The following is a 25,973-nucleotide window of genomic DNA, read 5'->3' as shown; positions in this document are numbered from 1 at the left end:
TTATTACCCAATGGAGGGAGATACAGCACTTCTAGGAACCAGTCCCAACAGGTGCAACTATGGCTACCTGTACTATTGCCTTAGGCTTTTGTAGGAAGACAGCCAGAGGCTTCCTAATGGGACCAGCTTCACATAATCCTCATTCTCATCAAGAAGGCTAGATAACAGGGGCTGGTGGCCTTATCATATCAGGGGCAACCAGCTATTTCACATATAATCAACTGATCCTCTGCAAACCAACCACATAGTTATGTTTCCAGCATATCACTGGTGCCTGAATTAAACTGCCCTGTTAATCAAGTTGCATCATCAGGCTTTATCGCTAAAGGCCTAGGGTTTTAAATACTTTATGAAACAACCTGATGACCTAAGAAAGAAAGTCTCATTTCACAATAGCATTTATTTGACTGTGTGTGCAGGCACATCACAGATCCTGGGAAGAAAGGAATTCCTTCAAGAAACTCTAACCAAGACACGTTAGCAATTTCTTGTTGATTTTACTCTGTCACTGAATTTTCTTCTCATTCAAACATGCATTCATTCATTCACTCAAATATTTGTTGAGTGTCGCCTGTGCATCACGCAGTGTCTTAGGGACTGTGCATACCATAGTGAATAAAACATATGGAATGGTTGCCCCGATGGAGGTTATATGAGAATATCTGGCAATAAGCAAATAAACAAGTGAAATATGTAAATGTCAGATATTGTAAGTGCCATGGAAAAAAATAAAACAGGAAGGACATTATATAGCATTCAGAGGTATAGAATGGTTGCGGGGATGCTTTAATGAATTCAGTGGGTGGAAAAGAGCTCACTGTTACGTTGGGAGATAAATGAGCCCTAAGGGAGCTTGAGGAAGGATCTATATGGCTATAATGGGGAGAGACATTTGAGCCAAAGGGAACAGAAAGTGCAAAGACTCTGAGGTGGAAATGATGCTTAGTGTGTCTGGGAAACACAATGCCGGTGTGTCTGGGAGGGAGTGAGTCAAGGGGAAGAAAGGAGGAAAGATAACACAGGAAGGACTGAAGGGTTCAAGGTGTTCCTCACTCACCAGCCCTTTAGAGAGAATTTACGGAGCCTCTAGTACTTGCACAGCACTGTGTGCTAGGGGATCGGTGTTTGTTTGAAGAAGGTGTTGGGAAGTGTGGACGAAGGGCAAAGTCTGGGGCCTGCTGGGTAGAGATGACAGAGGGAAATCTAAGAATAAATGTTTTGTTGGAAATGCAGGAAGATTCTGGTGGGCTCTAAGTTATATATATATTGGTGAGACAAAGTCATCAGAAAATGGGCATCAAACAATGATTTTGATTTGACTCTGGAAGATAGCACCTAGTTTTAAAGAAAAACCTTTTTTTAAAAAAAGATTTTACTTATTTGAGAGAGAGAGAGAGAGAGAGAGAGCTGCTGAGAGAGCACAAAGGAGAGGAAGAAGCTGGCATCCTGCTGAGCAGAGAGCACCTTCTCCTGATGTTGGTCTGATATTGGATGTTGGTTAATCAAGGTCAAGTTACTCCTGCCTGTTTCCCTGCTTGGGTTTTAGCCCACTTATTCTAAATCTCAGTCATATTTCAAAGTTTATTTCTTCCATAACTTCCATTATACTAATCTTTAGCTTTTTGGACTTCCTTTGAACCAGTGGTAGTGGTCTTTGCATATGCTGTTCCTCTTGCTAGAACACCTTTCCTCCTGTTTCTCACTTAGCTTTCCTTTAAAACTGAGTTTGAGGGGCACCTAGATGGCTTAGTTGGTTAAGTGTCTGATTCTTAATTTGGGCTTAGATCATGATCTCAGGGTGATGAGATCGAGCTCTGCATGGAGCCCTGCATTGGGTTCTGTGCTGGGCATGGAGTTTGCTTAAGATTCTCTGTCTCTTTCTCTACCCAATCCCCCCACCACCCCAGTCATGCACATGGACACTCTCTCACAAGACAAATAAATTAAAAAAATAAAAATAAATAAAACTCAGTCTAAGCCTCCTTGTCTCTACAAGGCCACTCTGATAGTTCTTTCTCTGTGATTCCTTAGCACACTTGTGTTTACCACTGTCATAGAAAACCATACTGCATTGAGATGGATTATGTCATCGTCGCCCCTTCCAGACAAACAGAACATAAGAACATAAGTCTGGCCCAATCCTGTATTTCCAATTGGCAGACTTTCTCCATTCCAGGTGTCCCAATATGAATAAGTCTTGTTATCGTTGGTTTGTTGAGGTCTATGCAGCAAATCCTACTGCTCTTTCCTGACAACTTTAATTCTTCTTCTCCTTGGCTTCTAGCTTTTTGCCTCATTTCCAGATGATGTTCTCATCAACTGAATCTGGATATTGAGCTTCTGGTCTTCGGTCTGATTACTAATTTCCATTTCTAGTGAATTTACACCCGGTCCCTCTGGGTAACAGCTCAACCTAGTACAGAATTCCCTTGGCTCACAGACTACCAACACTTGGGCCTGGTTCATCTCAGACTCTATGAAAAAGAACTGAAGAATGTACCCAGAAAGCCCATGTACTGTAATCAGAGTGGAAAAATGAGACTATGGGAAGGTGTGAAATAGACAAAAAGCAGGATCGTATGTGATGTTGATCTAATTTTGTTGTGCGGACAGCAAGCACAGGTTGCTGCCAGAAAGGGAGATGTCCCCAGACAAGCTTTGGCAAGAAGGTGATTGGAGTCCAACTTGGATTGGTTCTTGGAAGGCTAGATAAAGGCTGTAGATGTAGAGAATCTCCAAATGTGCTAATACAATAGTGAGTGGAATGTCAAAATCTCGGTTGGTCTACTCTGTGTCATAAATATCAGCCAAATTCACATTCAAGGCAACTTTTGGTTTCTGGTTGTTTCTGAAGATTTTCTCTGATCTTTTCTTTTCTTTTCTTTCTTTCTTTCTTTTCTTTTCTTTCTTTCTTTCTTTCTTTCTTTCTTTCTTTCTTTCTTTCTTCCTTTCTTTCTTTCTTTTCTTTCTTTTCTTTCATTCTTGTTTTGCTGATTTTCCTTAGTGAGATGTCTGGACTTCTTTCTCTTTATTCTTTCCATATTTATTAGTGGTTTTTGATATATAGGTACTATTAGGTTTGTATATAACCTCTCTTGCATTTAGCACTCTAATTAGGTTGATGGTGGTTGAAGTTCAAACCCATTCTTTACTTCCCTGTTCCCCATATTTTGGGTATATGTTACTATAGTTCATATTCTTTTTTTGGTGTGTGAGTTCCTTGACTCATTTTTTACAGAAACATTCAGAAACTTTTGATTTCTGATAAGAATCATCATTTTATTGGACTTCTTCATTTTGCCTTTATTGCTCTCATCAGTACTGGGTGGTGACTTTATATTGGCGCCATGTTTTTCAAACAAAATTTGCTACACTGATTACGAATTTGAGTTCTGGTTTAGACCAGGGATAAGATCCTGACTCTTCTCTTTACTAACTGGATGACCTCGAGCAGATTTCTTACCTTGTCCACCCATTAAATGGAATGCTTCCCCTAAAACTCTTAGCTTGGTACATTTCAAACACTCAAAGGTAGCTATTATTATTGTTAGTTTTGAGAATTATGATGTGGAAGACAATTAGTGGGGAACAACACATTCCTGTTGCAATTTCAACATCGGGTGGCTGGAGAGACTCCGTCACTGGCGAGCTAATGGGTTTCCTTCACATACCCGTGGTTAGAAAAATCTATGGTTTTAGAAAAATTATAAATCATTATATGTCACAAACCATCAGAGTCACGCATAATCATTTGAAACCTCACATGTCAAATCTGCCAGAGCTGAGCATCTACGATACTTTCTTCTCTGTCCGTTGGAAAGAACAGCTGGACACCAGGCTGCATGTACTTGTAAACAATTATTAAATTACCCTGTAGACTTGTCTTCTCTAAGCAGAATGAACTTGGTTCTTTTAACCTCTCCTGAGCATGGTTTTGATTTTCCATCTCTTTAATCATCTCTGCGGCTCTTTTCTGAACCATCTCCATGTTCACCATGTCCTTGAATTTAGTCTAAAGTGCCTAATTGCTCAAAGTTCTCAGCTAGAAGTTTTCACAACAGGGAGTGTAACCACACTGTTTCTAGATGCCCTACTGTGTTTGAGAAAAGGTCTGCCTTCTTTCGAACCATGTCATTATGCCATGGAATCAGAATAACATCCTGCATTTGTATAGCCAAGGTGATTTTCAGAGGACTCTTCCGTGTTATTTACCGTGATCTACATTACAATCCAGGGAGCTAGGTACGACCATCCTCGTTTTTTTCAGATGAGGAAATTGAGATTCAGAAGGACTCAGAGACTTGCCTGAAGGCACAGAGACAGGACATGTTACAGCTGGTATGGAGTCTAGGGATCCCAGGCTCTAAATGCCAATGTTCTTTCCACTACATCCAGGCTCATGCTTATAAACAATATGTAAAGTACATGTTCATCTATAGAGTTTTCTGCTCTCCTTCCTAAGAGCTTGTCCCCCCCCGCCCCCACTGTAGTTGAGTTGGTTTTATTAATTTCCTCCCACAAAGCCCTTCCACTTGATTCACCGATTCTTCAGGACTTTGACTGCAGGGGCTGAGGAGCCACTTGGTGAGACAGTAGGTTCATGTTGAGTGTATCCCAGAATGAAGGGCCTCAAGTGAGAGACACTTTGGAAACACTGAGTCTCCCTTTAGTGTAATCTCAAAGTTACTGATCTTGAGTTTTACTCCTAATGATGCACATTGTGATATAATGCTTGGCCTTTAGGGTTCTTTGCACTGTTTCCAATTAAAAGGGACATTGTCTTGTGGGGAGGGAAAGGTGATTCCAAACCCTCTCCCTCTTATACAGTCCATGGTGCCTGGAACACTTCTTGGGCAAGCATGGCTTGTCATGTATGTGACCAAAGTCTGTGGAGGGTAAAGACCTAGGTCAGGCGCAAGGCCAAGGTCGATCCCTTAGATTGCTTTTCCACTGTCTAGGAGTGATAAATACTGAATATGACATACTACTAAAGAAGTAAGCACATGCATAATTCTGAAGCTAGAAATCCTTATGATTTATATCCCATCTTTGAAAAAGGATTTTTTTAAAAAGCCAACTCATTTGTATTTTGGATATTTTAAAAATGAAATTCATTGGTTGTTTGACTAAATTAATGAGTCAATGAAGGCGTTTTAATCTATTCCCACACCCATTTGCAACAACAGTTAAAGAGGTTCTTTTTAAATAAAAATGCTGAGGAGGGCAGTTGACAGAGAAGATTACAGAGAGAGAGAGACAGTGGTAACAATTCTGCAGTCTTTCCCAACTTGCACAAGAGACTCAGCTAGATGGGGGAAGGAGGTGCAATAAACAGCACCAATTACCCCAACCCCTGTCACTCTGATTTAATTAGTTTGAATTGGAGCCCTGTGTCCACTTTATTTAAAGATCCTCAGTCCACTTAAAGCAGCCAGGCTTGAGACCCACTGATGAGGGAGGGAGAGGAGATGGGGATCTGAGGGTCACCGCAGGCAAGTGCCTCCTATCAGCTGGCTTGGGTTTGCCAGCTTTGGGCAGTTGGTCCTGATGTTAGCGCAGTCCTGGGATTGTACGGGACAGCAGTGGGAAGTTTATGGGTATTCATCGTCTTAAGGGACTGTGGATCTGATGACCTAGCCATCTTCCATGTCATGTGATCCCCCTGGACTGCTCTATTGCTCAGCAGACCTGAGGTAGAAGAGCCTGGACTCTGGTGCCAGTGGATTTCTAGTATCTTCTAGGAACTCTTTTCCTAAATGACATCGATCCTAAGAATCTCCTGGGGTGGGATCCCTGGGTGGCCCAGCGGTTTAGCGCCTGCCTTTGGCCCAGGGCACGATCCTGGAAACCCGGGATCGAATCCCACGTCGGGTTCCCGGTGCATGGAGCCTGCTTCTCCCTCTGCCTGTGTCTCTGCCTCTCTCTCTCTGTGTGACTATCATAAATAAATAAAATTAAAAAAAAAGAAATAATTTACAAAAAAAAAAAAAGAATCTCCTGGGGTGCTTGTCAAGTATGACTATTTCTAGACCCTTCCTCTAGAGATTCTGATTGATGAGTTCTGGGATGGGGCACTCTGTGTTCTATTTCAAAGGACTCTGGGTCAGTCTTATGGGCAGGCAAGTTTAGGAAATTTGGAACACATGAGATGCAGTTGCATTCATTTGATGTATAGATTTCCCAAGCCACTTCAAATCAAATTCAATAGGCCTATACCGAGGCCCAGGAATCTGCATTCTCAATCACTCTCTTGTATTCCTCGAGTAGGTCTGAGGTGGGTGATTCTCTTGCTTGTTTTTAGAAATGCTGCCCCAGGAGAGACCTGCCACTTATTGAGGGTCTACTCCGAGCCTGATCTAGTCCAAGCTCTTTTACAGCTTTGAGTGCACTCCCTCTCTAGCTCAGCCTTCTGTCCTCTCAAGTGTGGTCAGGAACTGTGCTGCTCTACGAGGCCTGCTGTATTCTTGGCGTCCTCTGTTTTCTATTTCCACACATTGCCAAGGTCCCATCCTGTAATTCTCATGAGCAAACCTGCCAACATTATCCATCTTCGCTCTTCAAGACAATTGAGGTAAAGAGGAAATTATGTTGGCTTATAGGTCTCAGTTTGAACAATGATAGCATGAGATTCTTCAGAAATGAGCAGTTTCTCTCTACTATCACATTCAAAGGGTAAATTCACCATGTGGAGTCAGGCTTAAAGGACAATGGTAACTTGACGTCTTTAAGATTGGTCTTTCAGAAACTGCAGAAATGTTTATACATCACCCCCTGATAGAGGGTGGTGGTATAATAGTGAATCTCAATAAAGCCTTCACAGTTAAGATAGGCTATGCCACATATATCCTATAACCCAATTCTAATTGGGATTAAAGGCATTTCTTGGCTGAAGAAATGGAAGAATCCACCCTTCTAGTACGTTTCAGGAGTGCTTTGATTAGCTCCCTGGGTTCATTTCTCTAAGATTCCTTTGGCTTTGCTCTTTTTTGGTGGTTGGCTTCATTCTCAGTTTGGATTCTCTCAGGGGAGGGAATGACTCTAGCAGCTCCTGGCTTTCCATGTGTAAGCCCTACTTTCCCACAGGAAGAGAGACTTCCAGCCACTAAACAAAATCCAGGACAGTTCTAGGATGAACTGAGCTTGGGTTACACACTCATACCTGAACCAATAATTCAGCTGACTGGCACAGAGCAACCAGGATCCACCCTGGCAATGGGGTAGGGTGACACCCAATTTTCATGACTGATATTGGGATGAAGTAGAAAGGGTGCTCTGGAAAAAAATCAACAGTGTCCATTATAGGAGCAATATATTTTATTCTACTACATTGTATTCCAGATGCATTGCTATTTTTCTACTTTTAAAAATTTTTAAAAAATATTTATTTATTTGAGAGAGAGGGAGATAACGAGCAGGGGGAGAGGGAGAGGGGAGGGAGAAACAGACTCCTCTCTAAGCGTGGAGTCCGACATGGGGCTTGATCCCAGGACCCTGAAATCATGACAAGAGCAGAAGTCAGACATTTAACCAAATTAACCACCCAGACACCCCCTAATTTCTACTTTAATAGAGGATGATGAGGGGTGCCTTAATTTTTAAAAATCTTAAATTGTAAAGTGTAGTTGACATATAATGTTACATTAAGTTTCAGGTGTACAACATAGTGATTTTACTTCTCTTTGAGTAATGCTGTGCTCACCGCAAGTGTAGCTACCATCGGTCACCATACAACGTGATTGCAATATCACTGACTATATTCCCTATGCTGTGTCTTTTATTCCCATGACTTACTCACTCCATAACTGGAAGCCTATATCTCCCACTCCCCTTCACCCTTTGTGCCCACACCCCTTTCTTCTGGCAACCACTAATTTGTTCTCTGTATTTATAGGTCTGATTCTGGTCTTCTTTTTTTGTTCATTTGATTTGTTTTCTAGATTCCACAAATGAATGAAATCATATAGTATTTGTCTTTCTCAGTCTGACTTGTTTCACTTAGCATAATAACCTCTTGGTCTATCCATGTTGTCATAAATGGCAGGATCTCATCCTTTATCATGGCTGTGTGACACATATCACACATCTCCATTCATTTATTGATAGACACTTGAGTTGCTTCCACTTTGACCTTTGTAAATAATGCTGCAATGAACACAGAGGTGCATATATCTTTTTGAATTAGTATTTTTTTCTTTTGGTAAATATCCAGTAGTGGAATTTATTGGATCATATGGTAGTTCTATTTTTAACTTTCTAAGGAAACTCCATACTATTTTCTATAGTGGCTGCACCAATAGACATTCCCACCAAAAAAGCATGAGGGTCTGGTTTTCTTTACATCCTTGCCAACACTTGTTGTCTTTTTGATTTTAGACATTCTGTGGTATAAGGTGATATTTTATTGTGGTTTTGATTTGCATTTCCCTGATGGTGGTGATGTTGAGCATCTTTGCATGTGTTCATGGGCCATGTCTGTCTTCTTTGGAACAATGCCTATTCAGATCCTCTGCCCATTTTTTAATTGGATTGTTTGTTTTTTTAACATTATTTTATTTTTTAAAAAAGTTTTATTTATTTGTGTAATCTCTACACCCCACATAGGGCTCAAACTCAGAACCTTGAGATCAAGAGTTGTATGCTTCTCCAATGGAGTCAGCCAGGTGCCCCGGGATTGTTTATTTTTTTGATGTTGAGAAGTGCCTTTGAATGGGGTCAAAATTATCTCTCTAAATGCATTACGTAAAAGTAGTTGGTTGAGACTCTAGCTTTTTATGCCACACAGCATGGAAGGCCAGCCAATTTCAGCAGAGTGACTAAGCCAGCCATGACTAGAAGCTCTGCCTCCTTTATCCTTATGGGCCTAGTAATAATAATTGCTGTCATCTGTTAATATTATGCTAATTATTTTCCACAAATAACACTATTGACTTTAAAAAGGTAGATACATTGAGGCAATACTGGAGGCTCAGAGGAGTTAATTAACTTGCCCAAAGTCACACAGCCAGTGAAAGCCTGAGCAAGACTGGGTTGGGACCCAGGTGCACCTGCTTGCAAAAAAGAGAAGCCTATGTTCTTTCCAGTTTGTGCTGTCTCTTAGGAAGCTGTGAAACAGGATTCAGAAAGAATATTAATCCTGCTTGCCTAATCTCTTATTTCCTTGTTTCTGAAGCAGAAACAAGGGAACATATCACTTTCTTGTGGGTTCAGCAAATAATGAGTAGCATTTCCAATTTAAGGAATATTTGTATAAACAATAACAAAATAGTAAAATGTTGAAGCTGGAGAAATGGTTTTTTTTTTGTTGTTTTTTTTTGGTTTTTTTTTAGGTCCTCTTTTTTTTTGGTCTTTTAAAAAAATTTAAATTCAATTAATTAGCATATCATGTATTATTAGTTTCAGCAGTAAAGGTTGGTGATTCATCAGACTTAAGTAGAGATGTTTTTAAGAGCCAAAGTCAAGTCTAGAGTTTCTCTACAGCTATACAAGGCATGGTTAATGGGCTGCTTTTCCACAGTATCTTCAGAGAAAGCAAACACAAAACAACACAACCACAAAGGGGTTTGAACACAACTTCATTTACTTATTTTTCTGTTTTTAACATAGGAAATGGGAGACGCTGGTTAAGGAAATCTTTAGAAACAACAGCAGCTAACAGGTTTCCATAATTGGCAAAAGTGGGGGTGTTTGTTATATACATAAATGGGTTTGATGTAAACCTCAATGGTTGGTCACGCCTTCTAAGAATCCCACCAAATTGCCCCTTTTCCAGCAGAAAAATCCCACCAGCCTAAGAGGCTGGAATCCTCTCCCATGGCACATCTGTCCTCACTCTTTACCCCTACAGCTTTACATTCCCTAGATTGTGGTACAGAAAATGTGATGAGACAATTTAGCCTAATCAGTTTGCAACTAATGGCTTTTGGTAGAATGGGGGAAAGAAAATCTTAATTCTCATTACCTTTGGAATGTGATATCCATTTGTTAATGTCTTGAAAGTTTAAAAAAAAAAAAAAAAGCCTGGTTTATTTGTTTATTAAAGACTTTCCTTGTCAAAAGTTTCTTTCCTGCGGGGGAAGTGGAAGAGAAAGGAGAAATCATTCTGACATTTCTTGTTTCCAGAATGTGTGGTATAGTTAAGGAAGGAGAAGAGGGGCCTCAGAGCATCTGGGCATCTTCCACAGAGGAGCACCAGATTACAGACAGGACAAGTGACTTGTAATTGTCACCATGCTGGAGAAGAGGAGGTGCTTTGTGCCTTCCACAGTAAATTATCTACTCTGTGAGATATTTTTCCAGCAACAGAACTGACATAATAAATAAATTAATATGTTGTTATTAGACAGTGACATGGAACAGCCAGGAAACTGGGGGGGGTGGGAGGCTGAGAGCAGAGGTGACATGCTTTCAATGAGCCAGGAAACAACAGGAAATGAACAATGTTCACTTTCGAACATTGCACCCCAGGAGCCATACCGGCCATTAATGAAGGGGGCGTATCTACGGGGCTGGAAGAGATGGGAAGACATTACATCAACACTCCTGGATGACTTCATATCATGTCTGTTGTCTCTTTCTTTTTTAAATTTTTAAAAATTTTAAAAAAGATTTTATTTATTTATTCATGAGAGAGAGAGAGAGAGAGAGGGAGGCAGGCAGAGGGAGAGGGAGAAGCAGGCTCCACGCAGGGAGCCCGATGTGGGACTCGATCCCAGGACTCCAGGATCACGCCCTGAGCCGAAGGCAGGCGCCAAACCGCTGAGCCACCCAGGGATCCCCTGTTGTCTCATTCTTATAAGGTAAAAGTCAAGTTCTTAAATATGAAGACATTCGGAGCAAAATTATGTAGAACAGAATTACCTAGGGTTTATAGAGTAATCTTAAGAACTTGGCATTATTTGGAAATGCTTGCAAAGGCCCTAGGGCTTCCTTAGGACTTTGGAAAAGAAAAACAAAATCAAAAACTAACTTCATATATGTAGTAAAATATTGTAAGTTTGCCCCCAGGTGTAGGTTTCATAAAGGTTTGGAAGAACAACCAAATTCCAAACGAAATCCCCTGGATTTTCTTTCTTTCTCTAGGAAAAAAAAAAAATGGTGACATCTCAGTTGAGGGCTGGGCGTGTTCACCACACCCTTCAGATGATGTTGGAGTCAGCTGGAAAAGAGAAATGTGACTCAGTGATCCAGTGAGTCAAACAGAAGAGGTGGTGCTTGACTGTCTGGCCCCTGAGCAAAGGCCTCTGCTGGAGGCCTGCTCAGCATTGCCACGCCTGAGCCACCGCCTCTTGTCCACGCCAGCTCTGTGACTTCGACATAATCGTTCCTTTTGTCCTCTCATTTTGTCCATTGTGAGAGGGAAATGTGCAATTTTAAAGAATTAGTCTCTTTCATTCTTGATTGCCTCTCAGAAGTGGTAAGAACAGAAAATACAGAGGCCTGGGGAGCAGTTCTTAGGATCAAAAAGACTCAGCTTAATTCGCGGCCTATTAGCTTTGTGACCTTAGGCGAGTCCCTTAACTTTTCTGTGTATGAAATCAGAGGTTCCTTCGGATTGGGTGGATTCAAAGTTCCCCTCCAGCTCTACAGATCCTGCCCAGGGTACCCGTGTGGCTCAGTAGGTTGAGCGTCTGCCTTCCTCTCAGGTCACGATCCCGGAGTCCTGGGATCGAGCCCTGCAGTAGGCTCCTTGCTCAGCGGGGAGCCTGCTTCTCCCTCTCCCTCTGCCTGCTGTTCCCCCAGGTTGTGCATGTGCTCCCTCTTTCAGTCAAATGAATGAATGAATAAATAAATACCTAAAAAAAAAAAAAAAAAAAAAAAGAAGATTCTCTTCCTCTGTCCCCCTCCCACTGTGCTGTGCGCAAGTGCTCTCTCTTACTCCCCCACAGAAAAACAAACTCAGATGGGGCTTTCAATTCCGTTTCCTATTTTCAAGTTGCACCTTTCAGATCCACACCCCTAGGTCCCTTTTTTTCCTCTCTCAGTCCTCCATTAGTGCTTCAACAGACTCTGTGGACTCCAGTGTATTTTCTCATAGTCGCCTCTCCAGGCAGCCTCCCTAATACTCATATTTGGTCATTACAAGTGACTTACTTAAAATCTGAATTTAAAGCCAATTCGTATTGCTCGGACATTTATGTACTTGTAATCATAGAGGTTTGTTTTATGTTTGGCTGATCTTGACTGTCTCCCAGGGATCTTAGGGAACCGGTCTTCCCTGCAGCCACATTTATATGAGCCCGAGGGAGGCACCTTTACATAAACCTGGCATCCTCCGTGGGATGCGGTGTGTGTGGGGGAAATTATAGATCATCGGAGACTTTATTTTCTCCTCCAACGTCAATAGCCCATAGGACCTTGAAAGCAATTCCAGGTACTTTGCAAAGTCTCACCAAGTCCTTTTGAGGATTTGTGTCAATGTGGAGCAGGATGCTCCGGGAGCATTTGTCCTGAATGACTGGTATTTCTGAAAGTAGATGCTATTGTAAAAATGCAGCTCAGAATAGCTCCACTTATTTATCAATGCTTTCATGCAAAACAAATATTCACTCAAAGACCGCATGGTTTGGGCTTCGGATTAGATCTCAGAAGTATAAATATCACAGGGCTTTTATGTGTTTGCATGATGTGAACCAGTAAAGTTCTTTCCTCTGACCCTTTATTTTTAATATAAGCCTGTATAGAGAAGCACACTATTTCTCTGCACTGTTCTTGCTCAATATACTGTCCTCTGGTTTGCATTATTTGAATCAGTAGTAGGTTTACGGATCACATACGAGTCTAAAAACAAAAATAACCCGCCAACCTTTCGAGATCCTGCGCTCCATCATCGATGGTGAAGAAAGACTGTCCCCAGCGGAGCAGCAGGGATGGAGATTAGCGAGGAGTTACTCTGAGTGTCTAAACACAGCCCAACAGCTTCCCTGTCCGAGATTCAATCCACTTCCAGTCTAGCAGCCTAGACTAGTCTCTCCCTTAATAATGGAAGTCTTCCACGCCCAGGCTGGGATCTAAGCATTTAAAAAAAGAAAATATAACGGTTTGCATACTGTGCAGTGATTTGTAAAATGTGAATGCCTCCAAAAGCCGTGGTTACCCAGCATAACATTATCTTATTTTTAGTTACACAACCAGTAAAACAGCTGGAGGTCTAAAATCATGGCCTAGCACTAAGTGCATTACTACATTTTATCCATGCAGTAAGGGCCTGTCCTTTGAGTGAGGCGGTAGGAGAAAGTGGAGTGATTACTGGCAAATTAACACTTTCAATTTTAATAGAGAAGCAAGGCCTACATAACAACATCGGAATTAGAATCTGTGCCAGTTAGATATTGTACAGCATATGATGGTCATTTAAACCACACTAATACACCACTGCATTTTATAATCAAATGAACCCTTACTCATTAGTCAAAAGATAATATCTACTCCAGTTGACTAAAGAAGGAACCTGCAAAATATTTTACTTTATAGCTTCTTAGCATCGTTAATAGAATCATCTCGGCAATAATAGCAAAATATAATTGGCACTTAGAGAGCTGTGCTTGTTTTTGTTTTCTCTGTAAAAGCGTGAAGTTGTCTGTGACGTTCCATCCCCTTTATCTTTAGAACTAAACTCTTCAGTTTGGTCAGGATTTTGCATTTGACAAACCCAGAAAATACTAGATTGCGTCACATGAAATTGCTGACGTTGACTCATTTGACCATGAAAACGGCAGTTTTCACACAGCCTGACCCATAGTGTTTCGCCAAAAAGTACACCCCCAAAACACCAGCGCGCGCAAATTTGTAGCTGGTAGATTGATTTGTTATAAAAAAAATGTGGGTTTGGGAAGCCAATATTTCCTGTTTTTCTCCCCCTGTTGATGTTAGCTTAGTGGTTCTGTCTAGGAGTTGCCTGTGGGAGGTGGTGGTGAAGCCTTCCCCGCGTGCCCCTCCTGAGCCACATTGTAATCTAATAAATATAAAAAATGTTTTTTTTTTAAAGATTTTATTTATTTATTCATGAGAGACACATAGAGAGAGGCAGAGGGAGAAGCAGGCTCCATGCAGGGAGCCTGATGTGGGACTTGATCCTGGGACAGTGGGATCACGACCTAAGCCAAAGACAGAAGCTCACCTGCTGAGCCACCCAGGTGTCCCAACATGTTTTTATCTGTAACAGTAAAACAGGAAGAAAAGTATCTTGCTGTACTTATTGATCCTAGATCAAAACATGCAAAACATCTCTTGACAAGTCCCCTAGGTCTTACAAGGAAATGATTAGTTGCTGGTGCCTCTGTATCCTTCAGCCACCGGCTTTCTTGATGACACACCCTGGCTCTTGTCAGCACCTGGAGTGGCTTCAACTCTGAAATCTTAAATCCAATCATCCTCTTTGACCACGGCCTTTGATCATAATGATGAAGTCAATGATCTCTTTCTCTCTGAAGTCAATTCTCGCTCTCTCGCTCTTTCTTTAAGGGTCCAATTGCTAACTCATTTCTCAAAAAGGTCCCACGCATATGGGCCAGTGGGTGCCCGGAGGGGGAAATGACAGACCTTCGACCACACAGTGCAGGGTGGTGGAGACTCGACGAGAACCAGCACAGGGAGCCCCTCACCGCCAGTCTTTGTCTCCTTGGGCCACACAAGGCTGTTTGTAATGCCCATTACCTCTCCCTAACAAATGAGCCTGCAATGGGGAGCCACTGTCCCAAGGCAAGGGTCGCTAATGGTGGATGAGAACCGGCTGGATACAGTTGGTGGGTTTGCTCACCCTGGCAGTTACCATGTGACAGTCCCAGCTCCCCACTTCCGGGGGGTGGGGGAGGCAGGTTGGTCCTGTGGCCAAACAGGGTGCATTCATTTCCTAGGGCTGCCACAACAAATTACCACAGATTGAGTGGCTTAAAATGATCAATTATTTCTTGGATCTCTTTTCTTTGAGGCCTTCAGTGCCTCGCTCACTACTTACTGCATCCTTTACCCCTACCATTTTTGCTATTGTAAATATTATCTTAAAATTATAGAACCTAATTATTTGATGCCAGTATATGCAAACCTAGTTAACTTTTTTAGTTATTTTGTATTCAGCAACTTTGTTAAGCATTACCGCCAATAATTTATATGTGGATTCTATGTGGTGATATTTTTTTCCAATCCATACTCCCTTTGAATGTTTTCTTGTTTATGTTTTTACCATCCTGGTTGGGATGGGCCCTCCAGTACAAAGGTGAATAGAAGAGGTCATCTGTGCTTTTTCTTTCGATTTTTATTTTTTTATTTTTTTTTTAAGGTTGTATTTATTTATTCATGGGAGACACACAGAGAGAGGCAGATACATAGGCAGGCGGAGAAGCAGGCTCCCTGCAGGGAGCCTGATGCGGGACTCGATCCCAGGACCCTGGAATCATGACGGGAGTTGAAGGCAGACATTCAACCACTGAGCCACTCAGGTGCCCCTCTTCTGATTTTAAAGCCAACACACTTAACATTTCTTTACAAAGTATATGTATTAGTTTATTTAAATTGTCTTATGAGTTTAAGGATGATCCTGTCAATTTTTCATTTGCTAATTTTTTAAAGTGCTCTTTTTCCCTACAAATATTGAGAAAATCAAATGGTTTTCTCTTTTAATATTTTCAAGTGGTGAATTAAATATAGCAGTTTTCTTATAATAAACTGATTTTGCATTTCAGGGCTAAGCCTACTTTGGCCTTTTAAATATATAATTAGATATGATATATTATAATAAATATAATATAATATACAAGTATTAAATATATAATATCTTGTTCAGATTTGACATCTATTTTCATGTTTGAGATTTGCCCATAATATTCCTTTCTTATAAGTTTTCCATCTGGTACTGGTGTCAAGCATCATAAAATGCACTATATAATGTTCCTACTTTTTCTCTTTTCTGGAAGTGTGGGTCAAGTTGGAATAAGTTCTTTAAAAGTTTGCTGAACTGTCTAGAAAAACAAGTCTTTGTGAGAAGACTTTGATTATATTCATGGTCAGAGAACTAATTTGGCTTTCCAAGTTAGTTTTCATGAGTTAAATTTCTTTCTGTGAATTTCCCCAGCTCATTAAATTTGAATTTATTGGCTTGTTGTTCATAATATCTTTTTAGAACCTTGTAGTATATGTAGTTATGTGCCTATATTCACTCCTACTAATGTTTTGTTATATGTTCTCTCTTTTCTTTTGATTAATCTTATAAGAGTTTGCCAATTTATTTATTTATTTTGAAGATCCTATTTTTCACTTGATGGGATGAGCACTGGGTGTTATGCTATATGTTGGCAAATTGAACTCCAATAAAAAAAAAAAAGAAAAAAAAAGACTCTATTTTAAGTAATCTCTGCACCCAGACTTGGCCTTGACTCACGACCCCAAGACCAAGGGTCACAAAGATCTATCGACCTGATCCAGCCAGCCAACCCAATACTTCATTCTTCTAGATCTTGTCCTTTGCCTTGTTATTCTGTGGCTTCACTATAATGGTGTAGGTGTAGCTTTCTTTTTATTTATCCTACTTGGAATTCATTTTAATTCCTAAGTCTGAATCTTGTTGTCCATCAGATCTGGACATTTTCAGCCGTTTTTGTCTCCAAATTTTGCTTCACTCTCATACTCTTATCCTTTTTCTGGAACTCTGATTAAATACATAGTAGATATTCTCTGGCCCCCTAACCCCTGTCATTTCTTCCCCCTCCAGCTAGTTGTCTTTCTGTGTTGAATCTGGGTAATGATTTTAACTCTATCTTGAATCTGCTCTATAAATGTATTTAATTTTCTATTTAACGTATTATAGTTTTAAAATTATGATTGTGTTCACGTTCATTTCTACAAGTTCTATTTGGTGCTTTTCTAAAACTGCTTGGTTATTTTTACAGTCTTTTTATCTTTTTAATCATAATTTTGATGCCCCATTTTATTACTTTAAATATATAATGGAACATTTGTAATTCATAAAACATTTATTTAAATGTAGGTATTTTCAAAACATGTCCATTCTGAAGTCTTTCCAGATCTGTCTATCATTTCTACTGACTTCTGCTCAGGAGTTCTTGTTTTGTCACGTACTCCATGATTGTTGAATGTGGAATCATATTCAATGGAATTTTATCTACAGAAGTTCTTTGCAAACTGAATGAAGTCACTTTCCTCCAGGGAGGAATTTGCTTCTATCAGGAACCTGGGGTCACTACCAATCTGTGACTTTTTAATTTTTATTGAAATATAATCAAAATATAATATCATATTAGGTTCAGGTATACAACATAGTGATTCAATGCTTATGTACATTACAAAGTGATCACCATAATAAGTTTAGTTACCATCTGTCAGCATACAAAGTTCATAGAATATTACTGAATGCACTTCCCATGTTGTTCTTTTCACCTCTGTGACTTATATATAACTGGAAGTTTGGACTTCTAGATCCCCTTCACCCATTTTGCCCACCCTCTGAATTCCCTCTTCTACTGGCAACCATCAGTTTGTTCTGTCTTTGTTTTGTTTTGTTTCGTTTTTTTGTTCTGTGACCCCTTTTTTTTTAAAAAAATATTTAATTTATTTATTCATGAGAGACACCGAGAGAGGCAGAGACACAGGTAGAAGGAGAAGCGGGCTCCCCCGCAGGGAGGCTATTACGGGACTCAATCCCAGACCCCCAGGATCACGACCTGAGCTGAAGGCAGACGCTCAACCACTGAGCCACCCAGGTGCCCCATCTCTGTAACCCTTTTAAGATAAATTCTTGGCTGGAGGATTTTTCTGATTCCCATCTTTAGTTATTTTTTAAAAATATTTTTATTTAAAAAATATATTTATTTATTAGAAAGACAGTGCATGTGCAAGCATAAATTGGCAGAGGGGCAGTGGGAGAAGAAGACTGCCTGCCGAGCAGGGAGCCCGCCAACTCAAGGCTCGATCCCAGGACCCTGAGATCATGACCTGAGCTGAAGGCAGATGCTTAACCTGACTGAGCCACCCAGGCACCCCTGGACTTCCATTTTTATGCAGAGATCTCCTATCAGTTTTAGCTGCTCAGTCAGGTCCTGGGTTTTACCTGTGGTTCCTCACACCTCTTATGACTATTCCAATGAAAACTCAAGGTCACTAAAGAGCAGAAGATGCTCGAAGGGCAGCCAGCAGCTGATATCAATGTCATTTCCTAAGTGATTAGTTTCTTTCCGATGTTTCCAGGATTACCCCTCTTCTGGTTTTACTCCTACCTCAAATGAAGCCACTTGGCTTGTTCTTTCTCATCTTCTTGACCTTTTATCTTTCAAATTCCCTAAGGCTCAGATCTTAAAATTCTTTTCTATCTCCACTCACTTTCTTGATGACCTCACCTAGCCTCATGGGTCTAAATCCATTAATGCACCCATAGGTCTACATTTATATCTCCAGCCCAGGCCCCTGTCCAACTGCCTCCTTGAGTCTTCCCCTTGGGGTACCTAACTGTCTGACCTTTGCCCTCAGTTAGATTTCTTTTCACTTTTCCTCCTCTTAGCTTCTAGTAATGGCAAACTTTTAGTTCTTCTAATTCAGAGTCATCTTTGACTGTTTTTTTTTTATCCCACTCCACATTTAATCCATAAATAAATCATATTAGTTTTATCTTGAAAACATATCTAGAATCTGATCATTTCTTATTACCTCCATGACTATCAGTCTCATCCATGCACCCAGAATCTCTCGCCTGAATTATTTCAGCAGTCCTAGTGCTCTGTCTCTGTCATTGCCTCCCTTCAATCTGTTCTCAACCCAGCAGCCAGGGTGGTCCTGTTAAGATGTAATTCAGATCATGTCACCCCTCTGCATACAGTCCTCCAGAGGAAAAGCCGAAGTCTTCACAGTGGTCTGAGGGCCTTGCAATCTGGTTCCCATTACTTCTGTGACCTCATTTCCTACTAGTCTCTCCCCAGCATTCTCTCTGCCTCGACCACACTGGTGTCCTTGCCATTCCATGAACAGATCCAGGCATGTTTCCTCTTCAAGGCTTTTATACTTAACGTTTATTCCACTGGGAGTGCTCTTCCCCAAATCGCTTCCTTACCTCCTTCAGGTGTTCCATATAATGTCACCACTCAGTGAGATATTTCCATTTAAGATGGTTGCTTCTCCCTCCAATGTCTCGCTACCTTAGATAGACACTTACCAGGCATTCAGTGCATCTTCGTCAAGTGGATGGATGAATAAATGCAATGATTAGCCAATGGATAAAGATAGACATATTGAGAACATAGAACTTGAACTGATAATTAAAAGGGCTCAAAGGTTGCTTTCTTTCCACGGAAGAAGGAAAGAAATTAGAAGAAGGAAAATCATGGGTGATTTTGGATAGACCCTAGCTAGAAACATAGCTATTTATTAAAAAACATTTATCAAATGCTCGCTATTCTCAAATCCTCAAGACAGCTGCAGAGGTGTTCGTTCTTTGTGCTATTCTGAGCTATGGAAAGGGATCTCTTACTTTTTTCCTTCCCTGACCACACCATGATCTCAGTTGCTTTTCATTTTTTTCTACTTTCTGGGGTTTTTAGCTTCTATTTTTTTCATTTTTTGTGCTCAGACCACAATAATTTCATATTAACAAAGATCTGACCATTATCAAAAAGAAAAGAAAGAATAATAAAATAAAAATTACTTTGAGATGTCTGCATACCTAATTAAGTTTTATCAAGCTTATTTCTAATGCAACCATGAGAGTGACCTACCAGGGAGAACTCATCCAGGCTCCTCAGTATATTAAAATTTTTAAAATATTCTCTATTATGCGGCCATTATGATATTATTATTTTCCTGTTCATATAGTGTAGCAAGTATATAATTTTCACTATCTGCAAACTTAAGTGTGCAAAAACTATAAGTTAAAAAAAAAAACTCCACTTAATTTCTAAATTGAGTCTTTATTCCACCTAATGATAGGCACTAAAATTTAGTCAACCAGGGGTAAATTCTCCCTGAGGCTGTATCTGAACACGTAGGGGAGGGCTGAGTATTGTCAGTGATTGGAGGGGAGGGGCATCTGGTCCTCCCTGTTCATTGTCTATTCATTGAAGCATTGCTTGAACTGTGTATAGTCACACTATTGTATCTGGCTGTTGGTCCACACACTGGCAAGTTAAACTCAAATTGATTTAGAAGCCCCCCTTCTGGCTCCCTGGTGTTCTCAGTCCCTTGCTCCCTCAGGAAGTAAGAGGGCAAGGGAAAATCTTTAGAGGGTTCCCCCACATCTTTCTGAGGCTGAGACAGACACAGGGGGCCTATCATTTTCCCTCTTTGGCTGCCACACTGTGCTGGCAAAGGTGACATCTACTTGAGGTTTCTCAACTTCCCAGGCTGCTTTTAGGAATCCCAGCCTCCCCTGCTCTCGCATACCTATCTGGAATTTACATCAGTTCCCCTCCTCCAGCATTTGGCTTCAGGGTGGCCACAGAGCAGGGTATAGAGAACTTTCTTCAAGATCTGCATTACCATCTGACTTTCTTGGTCTCCTTTCCTAATTTTCTACTTTAGTCAGTGGAGCTGTAATTCAGTTTTCAGCTGTACTCCTTCCAATCTGTTGTTTATGTCATAAACTTTATGTGCTTCAGTAGGCTTAGTCTATTGAAACCAAAAAACCCAGCTCTTAAAATAAAAACCTTTGGTGGACATGACTATTACTGATGTTTTGAGTCTCATAGGTCAATTTTGAAACTTAGACTTGAGTGTGACTGAGTTCTCTCTCTGTGCATTTTGGTATAATCCTACCATTCCAGGAAACAGGGGTTGCTTCTGATGTAACAAGTGTTTAGGAGTGTGGGTAGCAAAGCACAAAGGGCAATGGAGGGGGGAGGAAGACGGGACAGAACTCCCCTGTGAGTCATAGTGGCTGAGAAATATTGGTCCTGGAAGACTCTAATTTATTAAAAAAAAAATCTCATAAAAAATATGTTGCATCCTCACCCTGCTGTCTCTCTTTGCATGGTCTCAAAATAGATTTTGGTTTATTTATAATTATTGTTCATTTTTTTTTACTTTTTCAGCTTATGAAATAACCAAAAAGTTTGTCCTTATTCATCTGGGATTCTTTATACCAAAGGATATGTCAAGTTGGTCTCAATCTTAGGAAAGAAAAATCTGGAAATATCGTAAGGATATTAACACCATAATCAGTCATTATCTGTATATTTTAAAAATTAACAAAGATTTTTTTTCTCTAAATTTTAATGGATCTCCTGAGAACAGAAAAAAAAAAATCATAATGTGGAGGTAAATATATTGCTTTTGGAGCTGATGATTTGATTTTTGGCTTAATTGTCATAAACCTACTAACTCCATAACTCCCTGGGCCTGCAGACAAGTAGAAGAAGGGCCCTTCTGTATCTCTAGTGGCAACCTGGAGAATCACTGTGGAGTTAACCCATAAAATCAGGCATAGGTGGGGCCTTCTTGTTACACTGGGCTATCTCTTGGCAAGAACCTCAGTACTGCCTGGGTACACCTGAGCTCTGGGCAACGCTGTGCATCCCAGTAAGCTCTGGAGGCTCAAAATCCCCCTGCCCTATGAGCTTCCTCTAGCTTCCTCCTTTTCAGATCTGCTGCCTGCAAGGAACAGACCGAGGCATTCATAGCACGTAGGCTCCTCGGAGGGCGGGACTGGGTGGGGGTAGCTGGGAGAAGGGGGAAGCGGAAGAGAAAGCCATTCATTTCATCTTTCATTTTTATCTTGCTCTAGAGGTCTTCACACTTGTCAGTTAAAACCCATTCCTTCCAAAATCAGAGGAGTCAGAATCCTTTCCCAGCAATGTAGTTGGGAAGTAAACTGCCAGTGTGGCAGCATTCTCAAAATTCAATGATTTAGGAGTAAAATAGTGCCGTGTGTCCCTCAGTTTTAAATATTCCTTTAGACATTTTAATTCTTTGGGATTCTCCTATCATTGCCCTTTATTCACTCTCGAAGCCTACTCTTGTGCTCTGATAGCATGAATAACATCAGACATACTTTCCCTATTACCAAAAAAAAAAAAAAAAGAAAAGAAAAAAAAGGGACAAACGTTACTTTGACTCACATAATTTCAGTAACTGCAAATACCAGAGGAACAGTAACTAAATTAAAAAAAAAAACAACACAAAAAACAGTCACCAAATACCGGATTCACAATAACAGTGAAGGCAAATAAAACTTGCTTTAAATATAGTTCTCCTTCTTCCCCTCTTCCTTTCCTTAATAATAGGATATTTATTGGAGGCAACAAAGTAGGAGCTGACGTTTCCAGAGTGGATAATGTACACAAGACAAATCTCTAGTTTCAGCGTAGAAATGTGTGGTCTGACTACAACCTTTCGGAAGGACTCAATAGCTCAAGATAAGAGCTCATACTTCAGAACCAGTGAAAGCAAATGAAAAAACACAACAATGACAAAGCAAATACAGGAAGAAGCTGCCTTTAGCTTATTATTTGGAGGATACAGATTTGGTATCATAAGAAAATCGAAAAAAGGACACCTGAAGGGGACTTATCCTCCATGCACAGAGACATGTTTATGATGCAACCAGAACTGCTCCATCCCCAGATGTCTGGAGCTGGGTCTGGACATCTGTTTTTAATAGTTTCCAGGCATGCCAGTGGGAACATGATCACAAGTGGGTTGACTGTGAGTTTTACAAAGGAAAGAAAAAAAAAAAGAAATAGCTAATAGATATTCCATAGAGTTTGGGTAGTTTTTCATTTTCACGAACAACTCTGAGAGTGTGATGATGAGCTCCATCTAATCTGGGCACCCGGTGCTTCGTTAAAAGGGGTGTCCTGTAAAACCTCCCACTGTGTTCACAAAGAACACTCATTTAAAAATGTTTTTGTTTCTTGACATAGTAAGATTACCAACTGTTGCGTAGATGTAGAAAGAGATGTAATCCGTATTATGTCATTTAACTAAAATGCTTGTCAGCTGACCCTCTTAATGTCCTGGTCAGCACCCTCAAAGCATCCCCTTCTTCACACCATGGAAAGGTGAACAAATCCGTTAAAAATACACAGGAGTGGAGTGGTCTCAAGCGGGGTTCAGGTGACAGTCCAGGCCTTACTGTGCTGGACTCTGCTGTAGGCATGGCCCCAGCAGGTGGCTAGCTTCTAGGCACCCCGCAGACTCTGCTCTTGGTTATTTTCAGAGTGGGTCAGAAAACCTCAAGGCCAGCAAAACAGAGGTGGCTAATGCCAAACCTGTGGGGGTTTTCCTCCCCCTTTCCTCTGGGGTCAAACTTATATCCAGGCTAAAAATAAATGCAGGAAGAAAGGGAAGCAAGTCCATCAGAAAGAAGAGAGTGAGGAATTATGTTTGAAATGTCCTCGTGCATTATGCATTTCACCTGCATTCTTCCTATAATTTTTCTCATCCATGTCTATAGTAAAGATTTTCTAAGTTATCATTTTACCTAAATCAGCCTCAAAAGGACAATAGAAACAGAAAAAATCGGCATCTTGAGATTTGTCCCCATTGATTCTCTGAAACATTGAATAGAATGTATCATTTAATTTTCAATAGATAACTCACACGGTACAAAATTCAAAAGTACAAAAATGTGTCTGTGGGTAAATGTTCTTCTTACCCCATTTTTCTGGCAACTACTTCTTTCCTGAGGCAACTGGTTACTTGTGGATTCTTTCAGAGATATTCTGTGCATGTAAATGTCATTTTAGACTGGTCTTTTTGCTTTTTTCCTGGCAGAATGGAGTGATGCTGAGATATTTATGTAGATAATTTTGAACCCTAATCTGTTATTGAAACATTCAGCAACATGCAGCAGCAGGTATGTTTCAAAGCCTAGAAACGTGCTCAATAATGCTAATAGTGGGCATAAGAGGAGTCCATGGTATAGTCTCTGGCCTCAGGAATTTATGAGCTTAACAGTGAGAAAGATCATATGCATATGCATATGCATGTAAATATGCTGTACTGAACAGTACTGAACATAGTGCATTACAATTTCCTTCCTTTGGACTAAGAGAGCCTTGAAAGCCGACTCTTTCCAGATCTGTAATCTTGCATGGTGCCTGACACCTCAGAGGTCTTCAGTAAATGATTGTTGAATGGAAGCAAGGATTAATGAATCAATGGAGAGAGCTCAAGAAGCCATGGCAGTCCTTGGGAGAGGAGTGCATACCTATGGCTTGGACTGGGTGGTGATCATGAAACAGACAGTAAAAAGCACTTAGAATTCCGAAAGTCTACCTCAGGAGGAGGGCAGGTTCCATGGAAAAGGTGGCATATGACACTAAAGCCCAGGAGGAGGGAGGATGGAACCCATTCCAGGTGAGGCAGAGTGGGCGAGCAGCAAAAAGCAAAGTTACAGCAGCAAGAATACTCAGGGTTGCCACAAAGACCAATGAGGACATGGGCTTGATGCAAGCAGAGTCTTCCTTTTGGGGGTGTCTTGAACATTTGGAGGAAGGCACGATGAGATGGAATTGTTACAGAACATCAGCAAAGGGATTCGAGCTTTATCCCAAAGGCCCTAGAAAGTGAAAGGTTTTTGAGCTTGGCGATGCTTAGGAGGAGTAATTGGATAAACTAGGAGCTGGGAGACTGGATAGGTAGGTATTGTGATATTTGAGGCATCGTGCATTTGAGATCCTTGTTGGAAATGAGGGCAGTTCTCACAATGGGAAAGGAAGGATGGATTTAAAAATATTTGAGAGGGCAGCCCGATGGCTCAGTGGTTTCGTGCTGCCTTCAGCCCAGGGCCTGATCCTGGAGACCTGGGACTGAGACCCACGTCGGGCTCCCTGCATGGAGACTGCTTCTCCCTCTACCTCTCTCTCTCTCTCTCTCTCTCTGTCTCTCATGAATAAATAAATAAAATCCTTAAAAAAATTAAAAGAATATTTGAGGATGTGTACCACGTGCATCTGATGATTGATGGGACTGTAGAGGAGAAGGAGAGGGACGATTGAAAGAGAAACCACGATTATGCCACCAATTCAATACCCTCGTATTTACTGAATGCCTACTACGTTCAAGGTCCTGCCCAACCCATAGAGTGGATCCCTCGAGTACACAACCCAACCCCACCAAGAATCAAGTGGATAAAACATCCTTACTGGGACACTAGTTAACAATAAGCACACTCCAAGTATCAATCACATTATGGGCATATCATATTTACTTGGATTTTTTAAAGGAAAAAAAAAGCTGAAAAATACCCTTGAAATTGGATGATGGTTGGATGACGCTCAGAAATGATGAGTCTGCAAGGAAGATACTGATTTTGTCAGGCCATCCTCCCACCGCCCCCCCAACCTCATTCTTTGGCTCTGACATGCTCACAGTCATCCCAAACCCTCGATTTTGCGCTCCTTGGCTGGGGCTCCCCAGACTTGTTTGCTCATAAATCCGGTGCTCTTTTAGAACTTGTGGTTTGTAAAAGATTGATGGCTGGTGTCATGTATCCTTTCCCAGCCCACCCTCCGCGGTCCTTCCATACTGGTATATAATCGTGACACACCAGAAGCCACAGAGAGGACTGGGAGGGTTGACTTGTTAACAAAGAAATTATAGCTGCAGAGTGCAAATGCCATTCAGAGCCCGGGGAACACTCCACTTGGCATTTGATCGGAGTCCTTCATAATCTGCTTCAGTCAGATTTAGTTTTATGAGTTCTTTTTTGTTGTTCTTTTGGGGGAGTCCAAAATAAACCACTTTGGGATGAACTCCCCTCTCCAAACCTCCTTTATTTCATACACACACACACACACACACACACACACACACACACAATCCTCACACACCATAAATATGTGCCTTTGGCGTTTGGTTGTCTCTAACAAAAAGCAAAGATTGCCCCAGAACGTGACATGATTTAAAAAACAGTTAAAAAAATTTGGAGAAGCCTGAACAAAAACAAGAAAGAAGAAAGGAAGAAGAAACACTCCCCCTTAATCAAATCCTTCATTTCCCCTAGAGCAAGCAGTTCTTAATTATATTTAACAGACACA

Source organism: Canis lupus, chromosome 35 (genome assembly GCF_011100685.1).
Source record: "Canis lupus familiaris isolate Mischka breed German Shepherd chromosome 35, alternate assembly UU_Cfam_GSD_1.0, whole genome shotgun sequence".
Lineage (NCBI taxonomy): Eukaryota > Metazoa > Chordata > Mammalia > Carnivora > Canidae > Canis > Canis lupus.
The sequence above is the reverse complement of the archived record's forward strand: the minus strand, read 5'-3'. Positions refer to the sequence as shown.